Below are 21,183 nucleotides of genomic sequence, written 5' to 3' on the forward strand. Positions count from 1 at the left end.
GCAATCAATTAAGGATGTTTTTAGTGGCATTTCGGGAAACAGAAAACATTTATTGGCGACGTCTGCGTTTGCGCCTTCGCTCTATGGCTTTCGCGGTCTATGTACGCACCTTCAGATGATGATGATGACGAAAAAGAAACATCGCAGTAACGCCACTCCACGTACCCGAGAAAAACCGACTGTCCCGCAACAAGTAGCACACCGGCCCATGATTCTTAGCGCGCCCATGGTGGCTGAAGTGCAGCGCCCTCAGCTTTCCCTCTAGTTAGTGTAAGGAACTCTAGGCTCGAACCAGCTGCCGCACTAGATGGCCTCAGTATCTCTGGCTTAGAAAATTTTCTACGTTTAATAGTATGTCTCAAAAACCATTTTTTTCCTCCTACACATTAGTCAACAGCATTATGTCACCAATTAGTTACCTAAAATATAAACGCGTAGAACTGCACGCTGCGCGGTGCACAGAATTCACTTCAGATCGTTAATCTCTCTCTATTGGGCGGTTAAGTGCGGAAAACAACAGCGCCTCCGTCTGGCCCGTTGGTCTAGGGGTATGATTCTCGCTTTGGGTGCGAGAGGTCCCGGGTTCAAATCCCGGACGGGCCCTCTTTTATGCCGCTTTCTTTTTTTCGTAAAGGTTTATATCTTCCATATGCTATGCCTAACGTTGCGGGTTTGGCTACCCTCGAACCCATAGAGTTTCTTACCTTACCTAGAGGGAAAGCTGTGCCGCCGTCTATGGGAGTTTACATGGAGGTTCCAGACGGCCAGTTCAGCCGCCATGGGCGCTCAAAGCATCATGGGCCGGACAGCTACCGAGTGCAGAACTACAACTTTTGGCCAAAACTAATGCAAAGATAAACATTGTTCTACTGTAAATAATGTCCTAAGATTGAATATTGTGACTCTAAATTGCAAAAAGAGAGAGGAACAGCATGTCAGTGTGAGATTTATCTAATATAAGCGATGGCTCTTTCTCCTATTGGCTTAGTTTTGAGCAGCACAAACACCAATATTTCGCACTTAATAGGCAAAATTTGAAACAGAAAAACGTTATAACAATGTTTATGGTTGTGCAATCACTTAAGAAAGTTTTTAGTGGCATTTCGGGAAACAGAAAACATTTATTGGCAAAGCCTGCTTTTGCGCCTTCGCTACTATGGCTTTCGCGGTCTATGTACGCACCTTCAGATGATGATGATGACGAAAAAGAAACATCGCAGTAACGCCACTCCACGTACCCGAGAAAAACCGACTGTCCCGCAACAAATAACACACCGGCCCATGATTCTTAGCGCGCCCATGGTGGCTGAAGTGCAGCGCCCTCAGCTTTCCCTCTAGTGTAAGGAACTCTATGCTCGAACCAGCTGCCGCACTAGATGGCCTCAGTATCTCTGGCTTAGAAAATTTTCTACGTTTAATAGTATGTCTCAAAAACCATTTTTTTTCCTCCTACACATTAGTCAACAGCATTATGTCACCAATTAGTTACCTAAAATATAAACGCGTAGAACTGCACGCTGCGCGGTGCACAGAATTCACTTCAGATCGTTAATCTCTCTCTATTGGGCGGTTAAGTGCGGAAAACAACAGCGCCTCCGTCTGGCCCGTTGGTCTAGGGGTATGATTCTCGCTTTGGGTGCGAGAGGTCCCGGGTTCAAATCCCGGACGGGCCCTCTTTTATGCCGCTTTCGTTTTTCCGTAAAGGTTTATATCTTCCATACGCTATGCCTAACGTTGCGGGTTTGGCTACCCTCGAACCCATAGAGTTTCTTACCTTACCTAGAGGGAAAGCTGTGCCGCCGTCTATGGGAGTTTACATGGAGGTTCCAGACGGCCAGTTCAGCCGCCATGGGCGCTCAAAGCATCATGGGCCGGACAGCTACCGAGTGCAGAACTACAACTTTTGGCCAAAACTAATGCAAAGATAAACATTGTTCTACTGTAAATAATGTCCTAAGATTGAATATTGTGACTCTAAATTGCAAAAAGAGAGAGGAACAGCATGTCAGTGTGAGATTTATCTAATATAAGCGATGGCTCTTTCTCCTATTGGCTTAGTTTTGAGCAGCACAAACACCAATATTTCGCACTTAATAGGCAAAATTTGAAACAGAAAAACGTTATAACAATATTTATGGTTGTGCAATCACTTAAGAAAGTTTTTAGTGGCATTTCGGGAAACAGAAAACATTTATTGGCAAAGCCTGCTTTTGCGCCTTCGCTACTATGGCTTTCGCGGTCTATGTACGCACCTTCAGATGATGATGATGACGAAAAAGAAACATCGCAGTAACGCCACTACACGTACCCGAGAAAAACCGACTGCCCCGCAACAAATAACACACCGGCCCATGATTCTTAGCGCACCCATGGTGGCTGAAGTGCAGCGCCCTCAGCTTTCCCTCTAGTGTAAGGAACTCTATGCTCGAACCAGCTGCCGCACTAGATGGCCTCAGTATCTCTGGCTTAGAAAATTTTCTACGTTTAATAGTATGTCTCAAAAACGATTTTTTTTCCTCCTACACATTAGTCAACAGCATTATGTCACCAATTAGTTACCTAAAATATAAACGCGTAGAACTGCACGCTGCGCGGTGCACAGAATTCACTTCAGATCGTTAATCTCTCTCTATTGGGCGGTTAAGTGCGGAAAACAACAGCGCCTCTGTCTGGCCCGTTGGTCTAGGGGTATGATTCTCGCTTTGGGTGCGAGAGGTCCCGGGTTCAAATCCCGGACGGGCCCTCTTTTATGCCGCTTACTTTTTTCTGTAAAGGTTTATATCTTCCATATGCTATGCCTAACGTTGCGGGTTTGGCTACCCTCGAACCCATAGAGTTTCTTACCTTACCTAGAGGGAAAGCTGTGCCGCCGTCTATGGAAGTTTACACGGAGGTTCCAGACGGCCAGTTCAGCCACCATGGGCGCTCAAAGCATCATGGGCCGGAGAGCTACCGAGTGCAGAACTACAACATTTGGCCAAAACTAATGCAAAGATAAACATTGTTCTACCGTAAATATAGTCCTGAGATTGAATATTGTGACTCTAAATTGCAAAAAGAGAGACGAAAAGCATGTCAGTGTGAGATTTCTCTAATATAAGCGATGGCTCTTTCTCCTATTGGCTTAGTTTTGAGCAGCACAAACACCAATATTTCGCACTTAAAAGGCAAAATTTGAAACAGAAAAACGTTATAACAATATTTATGTTTGTGCAATCACTTAAGGATGTTTTTAGTGGCATTTCGGGAAACAGAAAACATTTATTGGCGACGTCTGCGTTTGCGCCTTCGCTCTATGGCTTTCGCGGTCTATGTACGCACCTTCAGATGATGATGATGACGAAAAAGAAACATCGCAGTAACGCCACTCCACGTACCCGAGAAAAACCGACTGTCCCGCAACAAGTAGCACACCGGCCCATGATTCTTAGCGCGCCCATGGTGGCTGAATTGCAGCGCCCTCAGCTTTCCCTCTAGTTAGTGTAAGGAACTCTAGGCTCAAACCAGCTGCCGCACTAGATGGCCTCAGTATCTCTGGCTTAGAAAATTTTCTACATTTAATAGTATGTCTCAAAAACGATTTTTTTCCTCCTACACATTAGTCAACAGCATTATGTCACCAATTAGTTACCTAAAATATAGACGCGTAGAACTGCACGCTGCGCGGTGCACAGTATTCACTTAAGATCGTTAATCTCTTTCTATTGGGCGGTTAAGTGCGGAAAACAACAGCGCCTCCGTCTGGCCCGTTGGTCTAGGGGTATGATTCTCGCTTTGGGTGCGAGAGGTCCCGGGTTCAAATCCCGGACGGGCCCTCTTTTATGCCGCTTTCTTTTTTCCATAAAGCTTTATATCTTCCATACGCTATGCCTAACGTTGCGGGTTTGGCTACCCTCGAACCCATAGAGTTTCTTACCTTACCTAGAGGGAAAGCTGTGCCGCCGTCTATGGGAGTTTACATGGAGGTTCCAGACGGCCAGTTCAGCCACCATGGGCGCTCAAAGCATCATGGGCCGGAGAGCTACCGAGTGCAGAACTACAACATTTGGCCAAAACTAATGCAAAGATAAACATTGTTCTACCGTAAATATAGTCCTGAGATTGAATATTGTGACTCTAAATTGCAAAAAGAGAGACGAAAAGCATGTCAGTGTGAGATTTATCTAATATTAGCGATGGCTCTTTCTCCTATTGGCTTAGTTTTGAGCAGCACAAACACCAATATTTCGCACTTAATAGGCAAAATTTGAAACAGAAAAATGTTATAACAATATTTATGGTTGTGCAATCACTTAAGAAAGTTTTTAGTGGCATTTCGGGAAACAGAAAACATTTATTGGCAAAGCCTGCTTTTGCGCCTTCGCTACTATGGCTTTCGCGGTCTATGTACGCACCTTCAGATGATGATGATGACGAAAAAGAAACGTCGCAGTAACGCCACTCCACGTACCCGAGAAAAACCGACTGTCCCGCAACAAATAACACACCGGCCCATGATTCTTAGCGCACCCATGGTGGCTGAAGTGCAGCGCCCTCAGCTTTCCCTCTAGTGTAAGGAACTCTATGCTCGAACCAGCTGCCGCACTAGATGGCCTCAGTATCTCTGGCTTAGAAAATTTTCTACGTTTAATAGTATGTCTCAAAAACGATTTTTTTTCCTCGTACACATTAGTCAACAGCATTATGTCACCAATTAGTTACCTAAAATATAAACGCGTAGAACTGCACGCTGCGCGGTGCACAGAATTCACTTCAGATCGTTAATCTCTCTCTATTGGGCGGTTAAGTGCAGAAAACAACAGCGCCTCCGTACGGCCCGTTGGTCTAGGGGTATGATTCTCGCTTTGGGTGCGAGAGGTCCCGGGTTCAAATCCCGGACGGGCCCTCTTTTATGCCGCTTATTTTTTTCTGTAAAGGTTGATATCTTCCATATGCTATGCCTAACGTTGCGGGTTTGGCTACCCTCGAACATATAGAGTTTCTTACCTTACCTAGAGGGAAAGCTGTGCCGCCGTCTATGGAAGTTTACACGGAGGTTCCAGACGGCCAGTTCAGCCAACATGGGCGCTCAAAGCATCATGGGCCGGAGAGCTACCGAGTGCAGAACTACATCATTTGGTCAAAGCTAATGCAAAGATAAACATTGTTCTACCGTAAATATAGTCCTGAGATTGAATATTGTGACTCTAAATTGCAAAAAGAGAGACGAAAAGCATGTCAGTGTGAGATTTCTCTAATATAAGCGATGGCTCTTTCTCCTATTGGCTTAGTTTTGAGCAGCACAAACACCAATATTTCGCACTTAATAGGCAAAATTTGAAACAGAAAAACGTTATAACAATATTTATGTTTGTGCAATCAATTAAGGATGTTTTTAGTGGCATTTCGGGAAACAGAAAACATTTATTGGCGACGTCTGCGTTTGCGCCTTCGCTCTATGGCTTTCGCGGTCTATGTACGCACCTTCAGATGATGATGATGACGAAAAAGAAACATCGCAGTAACGCCACTCCACGTACCCGAGAAAAACCGACTGTCCCGCAACAAGTAGCACACCGGCCCATGATTCTTAGCGCGCCCATGGTGGCTGAAGTGCAGCGCCCTCAGCTTTCCCTCTAGTTAGTGTAAGGAACTCTAGGCTCGAACCAGCTGCCGCACTAGATGGCCTCAGTATCTCTGGCTTAGAAAATTTTCTACGTTTAATAGTATGTCTCAAAAACCATTTTTTTCCTCCTACACATTAGTCAACAGCATTATGTCACCAATTAGTTACCTAAAATATAAACGCGTAGAACTGCACGCTGCGCGGTGCACAGAATTCACTTCAGATCGTTAATCTCTCTCTATTGGGCGGTTAAGTGCGGAAAACAACAGCGCCTCCGTCTGGCCCGTTGGTCTAGGGGTATGATTCTCGCTTTGGGTGCGAGAGGTCCCGGGTTCAAATCCCGGACGGGCCCTCTTTTATGCCGCTTTCTTTTTTTCGTAAAGGTTTATATCTTCCATATGCTATGCCTAACGTTGCGGGTTTGGCTACCCTCGAACCCATAGAGTTTCTTACCTTACCTAGAGGGAAAGCTGTGCCGCCGTCTATGGGAGTTTACATGGAGGTTCCAGACGGCCAGTTCAGCCGCCATGGGCGCTCAAAGCATCATGGGCCGGACAGCTACCGAGTGCAGAACTACAACTTTTGGCCAAAACTAATGCAAAGATAAACATTGTTCTACTGTAAATAATGTCCTAAGATTGAATATTGTGACTCTAAATTGCATAAAGAGAGAGGAACAGCATGTCAGTGTGAGATTTATCTAATATAAGCGATGGCTCTTTCTCCTATTGGCTTAGTTTTGAGCAGCACAAACACCAATATTTCGCACTTAATAGGCAAAATTTGAAACAGAAAAACGTTATAACAGTGTTTATGGTTGTGCAATCACTTAAGAAAGTTTTTAGTGGCATTTCGGGAAACAGAAAACATTTATTGGCAAAGCCTGCTTTTGCGCCTTCGCTACTATGGCTTTCGCGGTCTATGTACGCACCTTCAGATGATGATGATGACGAAAAAGAAACATCGCAGTAACGCCACTCCACGTACCCGAGAAAAACCGACTGTCCCGCAACAAATAACACACCGGCCCATGATTCTTAGCGCGCCCATGGTGGCTGAAGTGCAGCGCCCTCAGCTTTCCCTCTAGTGTAAGGAACTCTATGCTCGAACCAGCTGCCGCACTAGATGGCCTCAGTATCTCTGGCTTAGAAAATTTTCTACGTTTAATAGTATGTCTCAAAAACCATTTTTTTTCCTCCTACACATTAGTCAACAGCATTATGTCACCAATTAGTTACCTAAAATATAAACGCGTAGAACTGCACGCTGCGCGGTGCACAGAATTCACTTCAGATCGTTAATCTCTCTCTATTGGGCGGTTAAGTGCGGAAAACAACAGCGCCTCCGTCTGGCCCGTTGGTCTAGGGGTATGATTCTCGCTTTGGGTGCGAGAGGTCCCGGGTTCAAATCCCGGACGGGCCCTCTTTTATGCCGCTTTCTTTTTTTCGTAAAGGTTTATATCTTCCATACGCTATGCCTAACGTTGCGGGTTTGGCTACCCTCGAACCCATAGAGTTTCTTACCTTACCTAGAGGGAAAGCTGTGCCGCCGTCTATGGGAGTTTACATGGAGGTTCCAGACGGCCAGTTCAGCCGCCATGGGCGCTCAAAGCATCATGGGCCGGACAGCTACCGAGTGCAGAACTACAACTTTTGGCCAAAACTAATGCAAAGATAAACATTGTTCTACTGTAAATAATGTCCTAAGATTGAATATTGTGACTCTAAATTGCAAAAAGAGAGAGGAACAGCATGTCAGTGTGAGATTTATCTAATATAAGCGATGGCTCTTTCTCCTATTGGCTTAGTTTTGAGCAGCACAAACACCAATATTTCGCACTTAATAGGCAAAATTTGAAACAGAAAAACGTTATAACAATATTTATGGTTGTGCAATCACTTAAGAAAGTTTTTAGTGGCATTTCGGGAAACAGAAAACATTTATTGGCAAAGCCTGCTTTTGCGCCTTCGCTACTATGGCTTTCGCGGTCTATGTACGCACCTTCAGATGATGATGATGACGAAAAAGAAACATCGCAGTAACGCCACTACACGTACCCGAGAAAAACCGACTGCCCCGCAACAAATAACACACCGGCCCATGATTCTTAGCGCGCCCATGGTGGCTGAAGTGCAGCGCCCTCAGCTTTCCCTCTAGTGTAAGGAACTCTATGCTCGAACCAGCTGCCGCACTAGATGGCCTCAGTATCTCTGGCTTAGAAAATTTTCTACGTTTAATAGTATGTCTCAAAAACCATTTTTTTCCTCCTACACATTAGTCAACAGCATTATGTCACCAATTAGTTACCTAAAATATAAACGCGTAGAACTGCACGCTGCGCTGTGCACAGAATTCACTTCAGATCGTTAATCTCTCTCTATTGGGCGGTTAAGTGCGGAGAACAACAGCGCCTCCGTCTGGCCCGTTGGTCTAGCGGTATGATTCTCGCTTTGGGTGCGAGAGGTCCCGGGTTCAAATCCCGGACGGGCCCTCTTTTATGCCGCTTACTTTTTTCTGTAAAGGTTTATATCTTCCATATGCTATCCCTAACGTTGCTGGTTTGGCTACCCTCGAACCCATAGAGTTTCTTACCTTACCTAGAGGGAAAGCTGTGCCGCCGTCTATGGAAGTTTACACGGAGGTTCGAGACGGCCAGTTCAGCCACCATGGGCGCTCAAAGCATCATGGGCCGGAGAGCTAACGAGTGCAGAACTACAACATTTGGCCAAAACTAATGCAAAGATAAACATTGTTCTACCGTAAATATAGTCCTGAGATTGAATATTGTGACTCTAAATTGCAAAAAGAGAGACGAAAAGCATGTCAGTGTGAGATTTCTCTAATATAAGCGATGGCTCTTTCTCCTATTGGCTTAGTTTTGAGCAGCACAAACACCAATATTTCGCACTTAATAGGCAAAATTTGAAACAGAAAAACGTTATAACAATATTTATGTTTGTGCAATCACTTAAGGATGTTTTTAGTGGCATTTCGGGAAACAGAAAACATTTATTGGCGACGTCTGCGTTTGCGCCTTCGCTCTATGGCTTTCGCGGTCTATGTACGCACCTTCAGATGATGATGATGACGAAAAAGAAACATCGCAGTAACGCCACTCCACGTACCCGAGAAAAACCGACTGTCCCGCAACAAGTAGCATACCGGCCCATGATTCTTAGCGCGCCCATGGTGGCTGAAGTGCAGCGCCCTCAGCTTTCCCTCTAGTTAGTTTAAGGAACTCTAGGCTCGAACCAGCTGCCGCACTAGATGGCCTCAGTATCTCTGGCTTAGAAAATTTTCTACGTTTAATAGTATGTCTCAAAAACGATTTTTTTCCTCCTACACATTAGTCAACAGCATTATGTCACCAATTAGTTACCTAAAATATAAACGCGTAGAACTGCACGCTGCGCGGTGCACAGTATTCACTTAAGATCGTTAATCTCTTTCTATTGGGCGGTTAAGTGCGGAAAACAACAGCGCCTCCGTCTGGCCCGTTGGTCTAGGGGTATGATTCTCGCTTTGGGTGCGAGAGGTCCCGGGTTCAAATCCCGGACGGGCCCTCTTTTATGCCGCTTTCTTTTTTCCGTAAAGCTTTATATCTTCCATACGCTATGCCTAAAGTTGCGGGTTTGGCTACCCTCGAAGCCATAGAGTTTCTTACCTTACCTAGAGGGAAAGCTGTGCCGCCGTCTATGGGAGTTTACATGGAGGTTCCAGACGGCCAGTTCAGCCGCCATGGGCGCTCGAAGCATCATGGGCCGGAGAGTTACCGAGTGCAGAACTACAACTTTTGGCCAAAACTAATGCAAAGATAAACATTGTTCTACTGTAAATAATGTCCTAAGATTGAATATTGTGACTCTAAATTGCAAAAAGAGAGGAACAGCATGTCAGTGTGAGATTTATCTAATATTAGCGATGGCTCTTTCTCCTATTGGCTTAGTTTTGAGCAGCACAAACACCAATATTTCGCACTTAATAGGCAAAATTTGAAACAGAAAAACGTTAAAACAATATTTATGGTTGTGAAATCACTTAAGAAAGTTTTTAGTGGCATTTCGGGAAACAGAAAACATTTATTGGCGAAGCCTGCTTTTGCGCCTTCGCTACTATGGCTTTCGCGGTCTATGTACGCACCTTCAGATGATGATGATGACGAAAAAGAAACATCGCAGTAACGCCACTCCACGTACCCGAGAAAAACCGACTGTCCCGCAACAAATAACACACCGGCCCATGATTCTTAGCGCGCCCATGGTGGCTGAAGTGCAGCGCCCTCAGCTTTCCCTCTAGTTAGTGTAAGGAGCTCTATGCTCGAACCAGCTGCCGCACTAGATGGCCTCAGTATCTCTGGCTTAGAAAATTTTCTACGTTTAATAGTATCTCTCAAAAACCATTTTTTTTCCTCCTACACATTAGTCAACAGCATTATGTCACCAATTAGTTACCTAAAATATAAACGCGTAGAACTGCACGCTGCGCGGTGCACAGAATTCACTTCAGATCGTTAATCTCTCTCTATTGGGCGGTTAAGTGCAGAAAACAACAGCGCCTCCGTACGGCCCGTTGGTCTAGGGGTATGATTCTCGCTTTGGGTGCGAGAGGTCCCGGGTTCAAATCCCGGACGGGCCCTCTTTTATGCCGCTTACTTTTTTCTGTAAAGGTTTATATCTTCCATATGCTATGCCTAACGTTGCGGGTTTGGCTACCCTCGAACCCATAGAGTTTCTTACCTTACCTAGAGGGAAAGCTGTGCCGCCGTCTATGGAAGTTTACACGGAGGTTCCAGACGGCCAGTTCAGCCACCATGGGCGCTCAAAGCATCATGGGCCGGAGAGCTACCGAGTGCAGTACTACATCATTTGGCCAAAACTGATGCAAAGATAAACATTGTTCTACCGTAAATATAGTCCTGAGATTGAATATTGTGACTCTAAATTGCAAAAAGATAGACGAAAAGCATGTCAGTGTGAGATTTCTCTAATATAAGCGATGGCTCTTTCTCTTATTGGCTTAGTTTTGAGCAGCACAAACACCAATATTTCGCACTTAATAGGCAAAATTTGAAACAGAAAAGCGTTATAACAATATTTATGTTTGTGCAATCACTTAAGGATGTTTTTAGTATCATTTCGGGAAACAGAAAACATTTATTGGCGACGTCTGCGTTTGCGCCTTCGCTCTATGGCTTTCGCGGTCTATGTACGCACCTTCAGATGATGATGATGACGAAAAAGAAACATCGCAGTAACGCCACTCCACGTACCCGAGAAAAACCGACTGTCCCGCAACAAGTAGCACACCGGCCCATGATTCTTAGCGCGCCCACGGTGGCTGAAGTGCAGCGCCCTCAGCTTTCCCTCTAGTTAGTGTAAGGAACTCTAGGCTCGAACCAGCTGCCGCACTAGATGGCCTCAGTATCTCTGGCTTAGAAAATTTTCTACGTTTAATAGTATGTCTCAAAAACCATTTTTTTCCTCCTACACATTAGTCAACAGCATTATGTCACCAATTAGTTACCTAAAATATAAACGCGTAGAACTGCACGCTGCGCGGTGCACAGAATTCACTTCAGATCGTTAATCTCTCTCTATTGGGCGGTTAAGTGCGGAAAACAACAGCGCCTCCGTCCGGCCCGTTGGTCTAGGGGTATGATTCTCGCTTTGGGTGCGAGAGGTCCCGGGTTCAAATCCCGGACGGGCCCTCTTTTATGACGCTTTCTTTTTTCCGTAAATGTTTATATCTTCCATACGCTATGCCTAACGTTGCGGGTTTGGCTACCCTCGAACCCATAGAGTTTCTTACCTTACCTAGAGGGAAAGCTGTGCCGCCGTCTATGGGAGTTTACATGGAGGTTCAAGACGTCCAGTTCAGCCACCATGGGCGCTCAAAGCATCATGGGCCGGAGAGCTACCGAGTGCAGAACTACAACTTTTGGCCAAAACTAATGCAAAGATAAACATTGCTCTACCGTAAATATAGTCCTAAGATTAAATAGTGTGACTCTAAATTGCAAAAAGAGAGAGGAACAGCATGTCAGTGTGAGATTTATCTAATATAAGCGATGGCTCTTTCTCCTATTGGCTTAGTTTTGAGCAGCACAAACACCAATATTTTGCACTTAATAGGCAAAATTTGAAACAGAAAGACGTTAAAACAATATTTATGGTTGTGCAATCACTTAAGGAAGTTTTTAGTGGCATTTCGAGGAACAGAAAACATTTATTGGCGACGTCTGCGTTTGCGCCTTCGCTACTATGGCTTTCGCGGTCTATGTACGCACCTTCAGATGATGATGATGACGAAAAAGAAACATCGCAGTAAGCCGCTCCACGTACCCGAGAAAAACCGACTGTCCCGCAACAAGTAGCACACCGGCCCATGATTCTTAGCGCGCCCATGGTGGCGGAAGTGCAGCGCCCTCAACTTTCCCTCTAGTTAGTGTAAGGAACTCTATGCTCGTACCAGCTGCCGCACTAGATGGCTTCAGTATCGCTGGCTTAGGAAATTTTCTACGTTTAATAGTATGTCTCAAAAACGATTTTTTTTCCTCCTACACATTAGTCAACAGCATTATGTCACCAATTAGTTACCTAAAATATAAACGCGTAGAACTGCACGCTGCGCGGTGCACAGAATTCACTTCAGATCGTTAATCTCTCTCTATTGGGCGGTTAAGTGCAGAAAACAACAGCGCCTCCGTACGGCCCGTTGGTCTAGGGGTATGATTCTCGCTTTGGGTGCGAGAAGTCCCGGGTTCAAATCCCGGACGGGCCCTCTTTTATGCCGCTTACTTTTTTCTGTAAAGGTTTATATCTTCCATATGCTATGCCTAACGTTGCGGGTTTGGCTACCCTCGAACCCATAGAGTTTCTTACCTTACCTAGAGGGAAAGCTGTGCCGCCGTCTATGGAAGTTTACACGGAGGTTCCAGACGGCCAGTTCAGCCACCATGGGCGCTCAAAGCATCATGGGCCGGAGAGCTACCGAGTGTAGAACTACATCATTTGGCCAAAACTGATGCAAAGATAAACATTGTTCTACCGTAAATATAGTCCTGAGATTGAATATTGTGACTCTAAATTGCAAAAAGATAGACGAAAAGCATGTCAGTGTGAGATTTCTCTAATATAAGCGATGGCTCTTTCTCTTATTGGCTTAGTTTTGAGCAGCACAAACACCAATATTTCGCACTTAATAGGCAAAATTTGAAACAGAAAAGCGTTATAACAATATTTATGTTTGTGCAATCACTTAAGGATGTTTTTAGTATCATTTCGGGAAACAGAAAACATTTATTGGCGACGTCTGCGTTTGCGCCTTCGCTCTATGGCTTTCGCGGTCTATGTACGCACCTTCAGATGATGATGATGACGAAAAAGAAACATCGCAGTAACGCCACTCCACGTACCCGAGAAAAACCGACTGTCCCGCAACAAGCAGCACACCGGCCCATGATTCTTAGCGCGCCCACGGTGACTGAAGTGCAGCGCCCTCAGCTTTCCCTCTAGTTAGTGTAAGGAACTCTAGGCTCGAACCAGCTGCCGCACTAGATGGCCTCAGTATCTCTGGCTTAGAAAATTTTCTACGTTTAATAGTATGTCTCAAAAACGATTTTTTTCCTCCTACACATTAGTCAACAGCATTATGTCACCAATTAGTTACCTAAAATATAAACGCGTAGAACTGCACTCTGCGCGGTGCACAGTATTCACTTAAGATCGTTAATCTCTTTCTATTGGGCGGTTAAGTGCGGAAAACAACAGCGCCTCCGTCTGGCCCGTTGGTCTAGGAGTATGATTCTCGCTTTGGGTGCGAGAGGTCCCGGGTTTTAAATCCCGGACGGGCCCTCTTTTATGCCGCTTTCTTTTTTCCGTAAAGGTTTATATCTTCGATACGCTATGCCTAACGATGCGGGTTTGGCTACCCTCGAACCCACAGAGTTTCTTACCTTACCTAGAGGGAAAGCTGTGCCGCCGTCTATAGGAGTTTACATGGAGGTTCCAGACGGCCAGTTCAGCCGCCATGGGCGCTCAAAGCACCATGGGCCGGAGAGTTACCGAGTGCAGAACTACAACTTTTGGCCAAAACTAATGCAAAGATAAACATTGTTCTACTGTAAATAATGTCCTAAGATTGAATATTGTGACTCTAAATTGCAAAAAGAGAGAGGAACAGCATGTCAGTGTGAGATTTATCTAATATAAGCGATGGCTCTTTCTCCTATTGGCTCAGTTTTGAGCAGCACAAACACCAATATTTCGCACTTAATAGGCAAAATTTGAAACAGAAAAACGTTAAAACAATATTTATGGTTGTGCAATCACTTAAGGAAGTTTTTAGTGGCATTTCGGGAAACAGAAAACATTTATTGGCGAAGCCTGCTTTTGCGCCTTCGCTACTATGGCTTTCGCGGTCTATGTACGCACCTTCAGATGATGATGATGACGAAAAAGAAACATCGCAGTAACGCCACTCCACGTACCCGAGAAAAACCGACTGTCCCGCAACAAATAACACACCGGCCCATGATTCTTAGCGCGCCCATGGTGGCTGAAGTGCAGCGAGCTCAGCTTTCCCTCTAGTGTAAGGAACTCTATGCTCGAACCAGCTGCCGCACTAGATGGCCTCAGTATCTCTGGCTTAGAAAATTTTCTACGTTTAATAGTATGTCTCAAAAACCATTTTTTTCCTCCTACACATTAGTCAACAGCATTATGTCACCAATTAGTTACCTAAAATATAAACGCGTAGAACTGCACGCTGCGCGGTGCACAGAATTCACTTCAGATCGTTAATCTCTCTCTATTGGGCGGTTAAGTGCGGAAAACAACAGCGCCTCCGTCCGGCCCGTTGGTCTAGGGGTATGATTCTCGCTTTGGGTGCGAGAGGTCCCGGGTTCAAATCCCGGACGGGCCCTCTTTTATGACGCTTTCTTTTTTCCGTAAATGTTTATATCTTCCATACGCTATGCCTAACGTTGCGGGTTTGGCTACCCTCGAACCCATAGAGTTTCTTACCTTACCTAGAGGGAAAGCTGTGCCGCCGTCTATGGGAGTTTACATGGAGGTTCAAGACGTCCAGTTCAGCCACCATGGGTGCTCAAAGCATCATGGGCCGGAGAGCTACCGAGTGCAGAACTACAACTTTTGGCCAAAACTAATGCAAAGATAAACATTGCTCTACCGTAAATATAGTCCTAAGATTAAATAGTGTGACTCTAAATTGCAAAAAGAGAGAGGAACAGCATGTCAGTGTGAGATTTATCTAATATAAGCGATGGCTCTTTCTCCTATTGGCTTAGTTTTGAGCAGCACAAACACCAATATTTTGCACTTAATAGGCAAAATTTGAAACAGAAAGACGTTAAAACAATATTTATGGTTGTGCAATCACTTAAGGAAGTTTTTAGTGGCATTTCGAGGAACAGAAAACATTTATTGGCGACGTCTGCGTTTGCGCCTTCGCTACTATGGCTTTCGCGGTCTATGTACGCACCTTCAGATGATGATGATGACGAAAAAGAAACATCGCAGTAAGCCGCTCCACGTACCCGAGAAAAACCGACTGTCCCGCAACAAGTAGCACACCGGCCCATGATTCTTAGCGCGCCCATGGTGGCGGAAGTGCAGCGCCCTCAACTTTCCCTCTAGTTAGTGTAAGGAACTCTATGCTCGTACCAGCTGCCGCACTAGATGGCTTCAGTATCGCTGGCTTAGGAAATTTTCTACGTTTAATAGTATGTCTCAAAAACGATTTTTTTTCCTCCTTCACATTAGTCAACAGCATTATGTCACCAATTAGTTACCTAAAATATAAACGCGTAGAACTGCACGCTGCGCGGTGCACAGAATTCACTTCAGATCGTTAATCTCTCTCTATTGGGCGGTTAAGTGCAGAAAACAACAGCGCCTCCGTACGGCCCGTTGGTCTAGGGGTATGATTCTCGCTTTGGGTGCGAGAGGTCCCGGGTTCAAATCCCGGACGGGCCCTCTTTTATGCCGCTTACTTTTTTCTGTAAAGGTTTATATCTTCCATATGCTATGCCTAACGTTGCGGGTTTGGCTACCCTCGAACCCATAGAGTTTCTTACCTTACCTAGAGGGAAAGCTGTGCCGCCGTCTATGGAAGTTTACACGGAGGTTCCAGACGGCCAGTTCAGCCACCATGGGCGCTCAAAGCATCATGGGCCGGAGAGCTACCGAGTGCAGAACTACATCATTTGGCCAAAACTGATGCAAAGATAAACATTGTTCTACCGTAAATATAGTCCTGAGATTGAATATTGTGACTCTAAATTGCAAAAAGATAGACGAAAAGCATGTCAGTGTGAGATTTCTCTAATATAAGCGATGGCTCTTTCTCTTATTGGCTTAGTTTTGAGCAGCACAAACACCAATATTTCGCACTTAATAGGCAAAATTTGAAACAGAAAAGCGTTATAACAATATTTATGTTTGTGCAGTCACTTAAGGATGTTTTTAGTATCATTTCGGGAAACAGAAAACATTTATTGGCGACGTCTGCGTTTGCGCCTTCGCTCTATGGCTTTCGCGGTCTATGTACGCACCTTCAGATGATGATGATGACGAAAAAGAAACATCGCAGTAACGCCACTCCACGTACCCGAGAAAAACCGACTGTCCCGCAACAAATAACACACCGGCCCATGATTCTTAGCGCGCCCATGGTGGCTGAAGTGCAGCGCCCTCAGCTTTCCCTCTAGTGTAAGGAACTCTGTGCTCGAACCAGCTGCCGCACTAGATGGCCTCAGTATCTCTGGCTTAGAAAATTTTCTACGTTTAATGGTATGTCTCAAAAACCATTTTTTTCCTCCTACACATTAGTCAACAGCATTATGTCACCAATTAGTTACCTAAAATATAAACGCGTAGAACTGCACGCTGCGCGGTGCACAGAATTCACTTCAGATCGTTAATCTCTCTCTATTGGGCGGTTAAGTGCGGAAAACAACAGCGCCTCCGTCCGGCCCGTTGGTCTAGGGGTATGATTCTCGCTTTGGGTGCGAGAGGTCCCGGGTTCAAATCCCGGACGGGCCCTCTTTTATGCCGCTTTCTTTTTTCCGTAAAGGTTTATATCTTCCATACGCTATGCCTAACGTTGCAGGTTTGGCTACCCTCGAACCCATAGAGTTTCTTACCTTACCTAGAGAGAAAGCTGTGCCGCCGTCTATGGGAGTTTACGTGGAGGTTCAAGACGTCCAGTTCAGCCACCATGGGCGCTCAAAGCATCATGGGCCGGACAGCTACCGAGTGCAGAACTACAACTTTTGGCCAAAACTAATGCAAAGATAAACATTGTTCTACTGTAAATAATGTCCTAAGATTGAATATTGTGACTCTAAATTGCAAAAAGAGAGAGGAACAGCATGTCAGTGTGAGATTTATCTAATATAAGCGATGGCTCTTTCTCCTATTGGCTCAGTTTTGAGCAGCACAAACACCAATATTTCGCACTTAATAGGCAAAATTTGAAACAGAAAAACGTTAAAACAATATTTATGGTTGTGCAATCACTTAAGGAAGTTTTTAGTGGCATTTCGGGAAACAGAAAACATTTATTGGCGACGTCTGCGTTTGCGCCTTCGCTACTATGGCTTTCGCGGTCTATGTACGCACCTTCAGATGATGATGATGACGAAAAAGAAACATCGCAGTAAGCCGCTCCACGTACCCGAGAAAAACCGACAGTCCCGCAACAAGTAGCACACCGGCCCATGATTCTTAGCGCACCCATGGTGGCGGAAGTGCAGCGCCCTCAACTTTCCCTCTAGTTAGTGTAAGGAACTCTATGCTCGTACCAGCTGCCGCACTAGATGGCCTCAGTATCGCTGGCTTAGGAAATTTTCTACGTTTAATAGTATGTCTCAAAAACGATTTTTTTTCCTCCTACACATTAGTCAACAGCATTATGTCACCAATTAGTTACCTAAAATATAAACGCGTAGAACTGCACGCTGCGCGGTGCACAGAATTCACTTCAGATCGTTAATCTCTCTCTATTGGGCGGTTAAGTGCAGAAAACAACAGCGCCTCCGTACGGCCCGTTGGTCTAGGGGTATGATTCTCGCTTTGGGTGCGAGAGGTCCCGGGATCAAATCCCGGACGGGCCCTCTTTTATGCCGCTTACTTTTTTCTGTAAAGGTTTATATCTTCCATATGCTATGCCTAACGTTGCGGGTTTGGCTACCCTCGAACCCATAGAGTTTCTTACCTTACCTAGAGGGAAAGCTGTGCCGCCGTCTATGGAAGTTTACACGGAGGTTCCAGACGGCCAGTTCAGCCACCATGGGCGCTCAAAGCATCATGGGCCGGAGAGCTACCAGGTGCAGAGCTACAACATTTGGCCAAAACTAATGCAAAGATAAACATTGTTCTACTGTAAATAATGTCCTAAGATTGAATATTGTGACTCTAAATTGCAAAAAGAGAGAGGAACAGCATGTCAGTGTGAGATTTATCTAATATTAGCGATGGCTCTTTCTCCTATTGGCTTAGTTTTGAGCAGCACAAACACCAATATTTCGCACTTAATAGGCAAAATTTGAAACAGAAAAACGTTAAAACAATATTTATGGTTGTGCAATCACTTAAGGAAGTTTTTAGTGGCATTTCGGGAAACAGAAAACATTTATTGGCGAAGCCTGCTTTTGTGCCTTCGCTACTATGGCTTTCGCGGTCTATGTACGCACCTTCAGATGATGATGATGACGAAAAAGAAACATCGCAGTAACGCCACTCCACGTACCCGAGAAAAACCGACTGTCCCGCAACAAATAACACACCGGCCCATGATTCTTAGCGCGCCCATGGTGGCTGAAGTGCAGCGCCCTCAGCTTTCCCTCTAGTGTAAGGAACTCTATGCTCGAACCAGCTGCCGCACTAGATGGCCTCAGTATGTCTGGCTTAGAAAATTTTCTACGTTTAATAGTATGTCTCAAAAAACATTTTTTTCCTCCTACACATTAGTCAACAGCATTTATGTCACCAATTAGTTACCTAAAATATAAACGCGTAGAACTGCACGCTGCGCGGTGCACAGAATTCACTTCAGATCGTTAATCTCTCTCTATTGGGCGGTTAAGTGCGGAAAACAACAGCGCCTCCGTCTGGCCCGTTGGTCTAGGGGTATGATTCTCGCTTTGGGTGCGAGAGGTCCCGGGTTCAAATCCCGGACGGGCCCTCTTTTATGCCGCTTTCTTTTTTCCGTAAAGGTTTATATCTTCCATACGCTATGCCTAACGTTGCGGGTTTGGCTACCCTCGAACCCATAGAGTTTCTTACCTTACCTAGAGGGAAAGCTGTGCCGCCGTCTATGGAAGTTTACACGGAGGTTCCAGACGGCCAGTTCAGCCACCATGGGCGCTCAAAGCATCATGGGCCGGAGAGCTACCAGGTGCAGAGCTACAACATTTGGCCAAAACTAATGCAAAGATAAACATTGTTCTACTGTAAATAATGTCCTAAGATTGAATATTGTGACTCTAAATTGCAAAAAGAGAGAGGAACAGCATGTCAGTGTGAGATTTATCTAATATTAGCGATGGCTCTTTCTCCTATTGGCTTAGTTTTGAGCAGCACAAACACCAATATTTCGCACTTAATAGGCAAAATTTGAAACAGAAAAACGTTAAAACAATATTTATGGTTGTGCAATCACTTAAGGAAGTTTTTAGTGGCATTTCGGGAAACAGAAAACATTTATTGGCGAAGCCTGCTTTTGTGCCTTCGCTACTATGGCTTTCGCGGTCTATGTACGCACCTTCAGATGATGATGATGACGAAAAAGAAACATCGCAGTAACGCCACTCCACGTACCCGAGAAAAACCGACTGTCCCGCAACAAATAACACACCGGCCCATGATTCTTAGCGCGCCCATGGTGGCTGAAGTGCAGCGCCCTCAGCTTTCCCTCTAGTGTAAGGAACTCTATGCTCGAACCAGCTGCCGCACTAGATGGCCTCAGTATGTCTGGCTTAGAAAATTTTCTACGTTTAATAGTATGTCTCAAAAAACATTTTTTTCCTCCTACACATTAGTCAACAGCATTTATGTCACCAATTAGTTACCTAAAATATAAACGCGTAGAACTGCACGCTGCGCGGTGCACAGAATTCACTTCAGATCGTTAATCTCTCTCTATTGGGCGGTTAAGTGCGGAAAACAACAGCGCCTCCGTCTGGCCCGTTGGTCTAGGGGTATGATTCTCGCTTTGGGTGCGAGAGGTCCCGGGTTCAAATCCCGGACGGGCCCTCTTTTATGCCGCTTTCTTTTTTCCGTAAAGGTTTATATCTTCCATACGCTATGCCTAACGTTGCGGGTTTGGCTACCCTCGAACCCATAGAGTTTCTTACCTTACCTAGAGGGAAAGCTGTGCCGCCGTCTATGGAAGTTTACACGGAGGTTCCAGACGGCCAGTTCAGCCACCATGGGCGCTCAAAGCATCATGGGCCGGAGAGCTACCAGGTGCAGAGCTACAACATTTGGCCAAAACTAATGCAAAGATAAACATTGTTCTACTGTAAATAATGTCCTAAGATTGAATATTGTGACTCTAAATTGCAAAAAGAGAGAGGAACAGCATGTCAGTGTGAGATTTATCTAATATTAGCGATGGCTCTTTCTCCTATTGGCTTAGTTTTGAGCAGCACAAACACCAATATTTCGCACTTAATAGGCAAAATTTGAAACAGAAAAACGTTAAAACAATATTTATGGTTGTGCAATCACTTAAGGAAGTTTTTAGTGGCATTTCGGGAAACAGAAAACATTTATTGGCGAAGCCTGCTTTTGCGCCTTCGCTACTATGGCTTTCGCGGTCTATTTACGCACCTTCAGATGATGATGATGACGAAAAAGAAACATCGCAGTAACGCCACTCCACGTACCCGAGAAAAACCGACTGTCCCGCAACAAATAACACACCGGCCCATGATTCTTAGCGCGCCCATGGTGGCTGAAGTGCAGCGCCCTCAGCTTTCCCTCTAGTGTAAGGAACTCTGTGCTCGAACCAGCTGCCGCACTAGATGGCCTCAGTATCTCTGGCTTAGAAAATTTTCTACGTTTAATAGTATGTCTCAAAAACCATTTTTTTCCTCCTACACATTAGTCAACAGCCTTATGTCACCAATTAGTTACCTAAAATATAAACGCGTAGAACTGCACGCTGCGCGGTGCACAGAATTCACTTCAGATCGTTAATCTCTCTCTATTGGGCGGTTAAGTGCGGAAAACAACAGCGCTTCCGTCTGGCCCGTTGGTCTAGGGATATGATTCTCGCTTTGGGTGCGAGAGGTCCCGGGTTCAAATCCCGAACGGGCCCTCTTTTATGACGCTTTCTTTTTTCCGTAATTGTTTATATCTTCCATACGCTATGCCTAACGTTGCGGGTTTGGCTACCCTCGAACCCATAGAGTTTCTTACCTTACCTAGAGGGAAAGCTGTGCCGCCGTCTATGGGAGTTTACATGGAGGTTCAAGACGTCCAGTTCAGCCACCATGGGCGCTCAAAGCATCATGGGCCGGAGAGCTACCGAGTGCAGAACTACAACTTTTG

General features: G+C 45.2%; 19 non-coding genes across 19 annotated transcripts; all 19 read left to right on the plus strand.

The window, feature by feature from the left end:
- The first annotated feature begins 531 nt into the window (after window positions 1-531).
- On the plus strand, window positions 532-603 carry TRNAP-UGG (transfer RNA proline (anticodon UGG)). The gene has a single exon. It is a non-coding gene; the product is annotated as a tRNA-Pro (tRNA).
- A 998-nt stretch (window positions 604-1,601) lies between these two features.
- On the plus strand, window positions 1,602-1,673 carry TRNAP-UGG (transfer RNA proline (anticodon UGG)). The gene has a single exon. It is a non-coding gene; the product is annotated as a tRNA-Pro (tRNA).
- A 998-nt stretch (window positions 1,674-2,671) lies between these two features.
- Window positions 2,672-2,743, plus strand: TRNAP-UGG (transfer RNA proline (anticodon UGG)). The gene has a single exon. It is a non-coding gene; the product is annotated as a tRNA-Pro (tRNA).
- A 1,000-nt stretch (window positions 2,744-3,743) lies between these two features.
- On the plus strand, window positions 3,744-3,815 carry TRNAP-UGG (transfer RNA proline (anticodon UGG)). Its single transcript has one exon. It is a non-coding gene; the product is annotated as a tRNA-Pro (tRNA).
- Window positions 3,816-4,813: 998 nt separating this feature from the next.
- TRNAP-UGG (transfer RNA proline (anticodon UGG)) lies at window positions 4,814-4,885 on the plus strand. Its single transcript has one exon. It is a non-coding gene; the product is annotated as a tRNA-Pro (tRNA).
- Window positions 4,886-5,885: 1,000 nt separating this feature from the next.
- Window positions 5,886-5,957, plus strand: TRNAP-UGG (transfer RNA proline (anticodon UGG)). Its single transcript has one exon. It is a non-coding gene; the product is annotated as a tRNA-Pro (tRNA).
- A 998-nt stretch (window positions 5,958-6,955) lies between these two features.
- On the plus strand, window positions 6,956-7,027 carry TRNAP-UGG (transfer RNA proline (anticodon UGG)). The gene has a single exon. It is a non-coding gene; the product is annotated as a tRNA-Pro (tRNA).
- A 997-nt stretch (window positions 7,028-8,024) lies between these two features.
- TRNAP-UGG (transfer RNA proline (anticodon UGG)) lies at window positions 8,025-8,096 on the plus strand. The gene has a single exon. It is a non-coding gene; the product is annotated as a tRNA-Pro (tRNA).
- A 1,000-nt stretch (window positions 8,097-9,096) lies between these two features.
- On the plus strand, window positions 9,097-9,168 carry TRNAP-UGG (transfer RNA proline (anticodon UGG)). Its single transcript has one exon. It is a non-coding gene; the product is annotated as a tRNA-Pro (tRNA).
- Window positions 9,169-10,168: 1,000 nt separating this feature from the next.
- On the plus strand, window positions 10,169-10,240 carry TRNAP-UGG (transfer RNA proline (anticodon UGG)). The gene has a single exon. It is a non-coding gene; the product is annotated as a tRNA-Pro (tRNA).
- Window positions 10,241-11,240: 1,000 nt separating this feature from the next.
- On the plus strand, window positions 11,241-11,312 carry TRNAP-UGG (transfer RNA proline (anticodon UGG)). The gene has a single exon. It is a non-coding gene; the product is annotated as a tRNA-Pro (tRNA).
- A 1,001-nt stretch (window positions 11,313-12,313) lies between these two features.
- Window positions 12,314-12,385, plus strand: TRNAP-UGG (transfer RNA proline (anticodon UGG)). Its single transcript has one exon. It is a non-coding gene; the product is annotated as a tRNA-Pro (tRNA).
- Window positions 12,386-14,455: 2,070 nt separating this feature from the next.
- Window positions 14,456-14,527, plus strand: TRNAP-UGG (transfer RNA proline (anticodon UGG)). The gene has a single exon. It is a non-coding gene; the product is annotated as a tRNA-Pro (tRNA).
- A 1,001-nt stretch (window positions 14,528-15,528) lies between these two features.
- Window positions 15,529-15,600, plus strand: TRNAP-UGG (transfer RNA proline (anticodon UGG)). Its single transcript has one exon. It is a non-coding gene; the product is annotated as a tRNA-Pro (tRNA).
- A 996-nt stretch (window positions 15,601-16,596) lies between these two features.
- On the plus strand, window positions 16,597-16,668 carry TRNAP-UGG (transfer RNA proline (anticodon UGG)). Its single transcript has one exon. It is a non-coding gene; the product is annotated as a tRNA-Pro (tRNA).
- Window positions 16,669-17,669: 1,001 nt separating this feature from the next.
- Window positions 17,670-17,741, plus strand: TRNAP-UGG (transfer RNA proline (anticodon UGG)). Its single transcript has one exon. It is a non-coding gene; the product is annotated as a tRNA-Pro (tRNA).
- A 998-nt stretch (window positions 17,742-18,739) lies between these two features.
- On the plus strand, window positions 18,740-18,811 carry TRNAP-UGG (transfer RNA proline (anticodon UGG)). The gene has a single exon. It is a non-coding gene; the product is annotated as a tRNA-Pro (tRNA).
- A 998-nt stretch (window positions 18,812-19,809) lies between these two features.
- On the plus strand, window positions 19,810-19,881 carry TRNAP-UGG (transfer RNA proline (anticodon UGG)). The gene has a single exon. It is a non-coding gene; the product is annotated as a tRNA-Pro (tRNA).
- Window positions 19,882-20,878: 997 nt separating this feature from the next.
- Window positions 20,879-20,950, plus strand: TRNAP-UGG (transfer RNA proline (anticodon UGG)). The gene has a single exon. It is a non-coding gene; the product is annotated as a tRNA-Pro (tRNA).
- Window positions 20,951-21,183: the final 233 nt, after the last annotated feature.

The sequence above is a fragment of the Amblyomma maculatum genome, chromosome 1 (genome assembly GCF_055883805.1).
Source record: "Amblyomma maculatum isolate TAMU_Amacu chromosome 1, ASM5588380v1, whole genome shotgun sequence".
NCBI lineage: Eukaryota > Metazoa > Arthropoda > Arachnida > Ixodida > Ixodidae > Amblyomma > Amblyomma maculatum.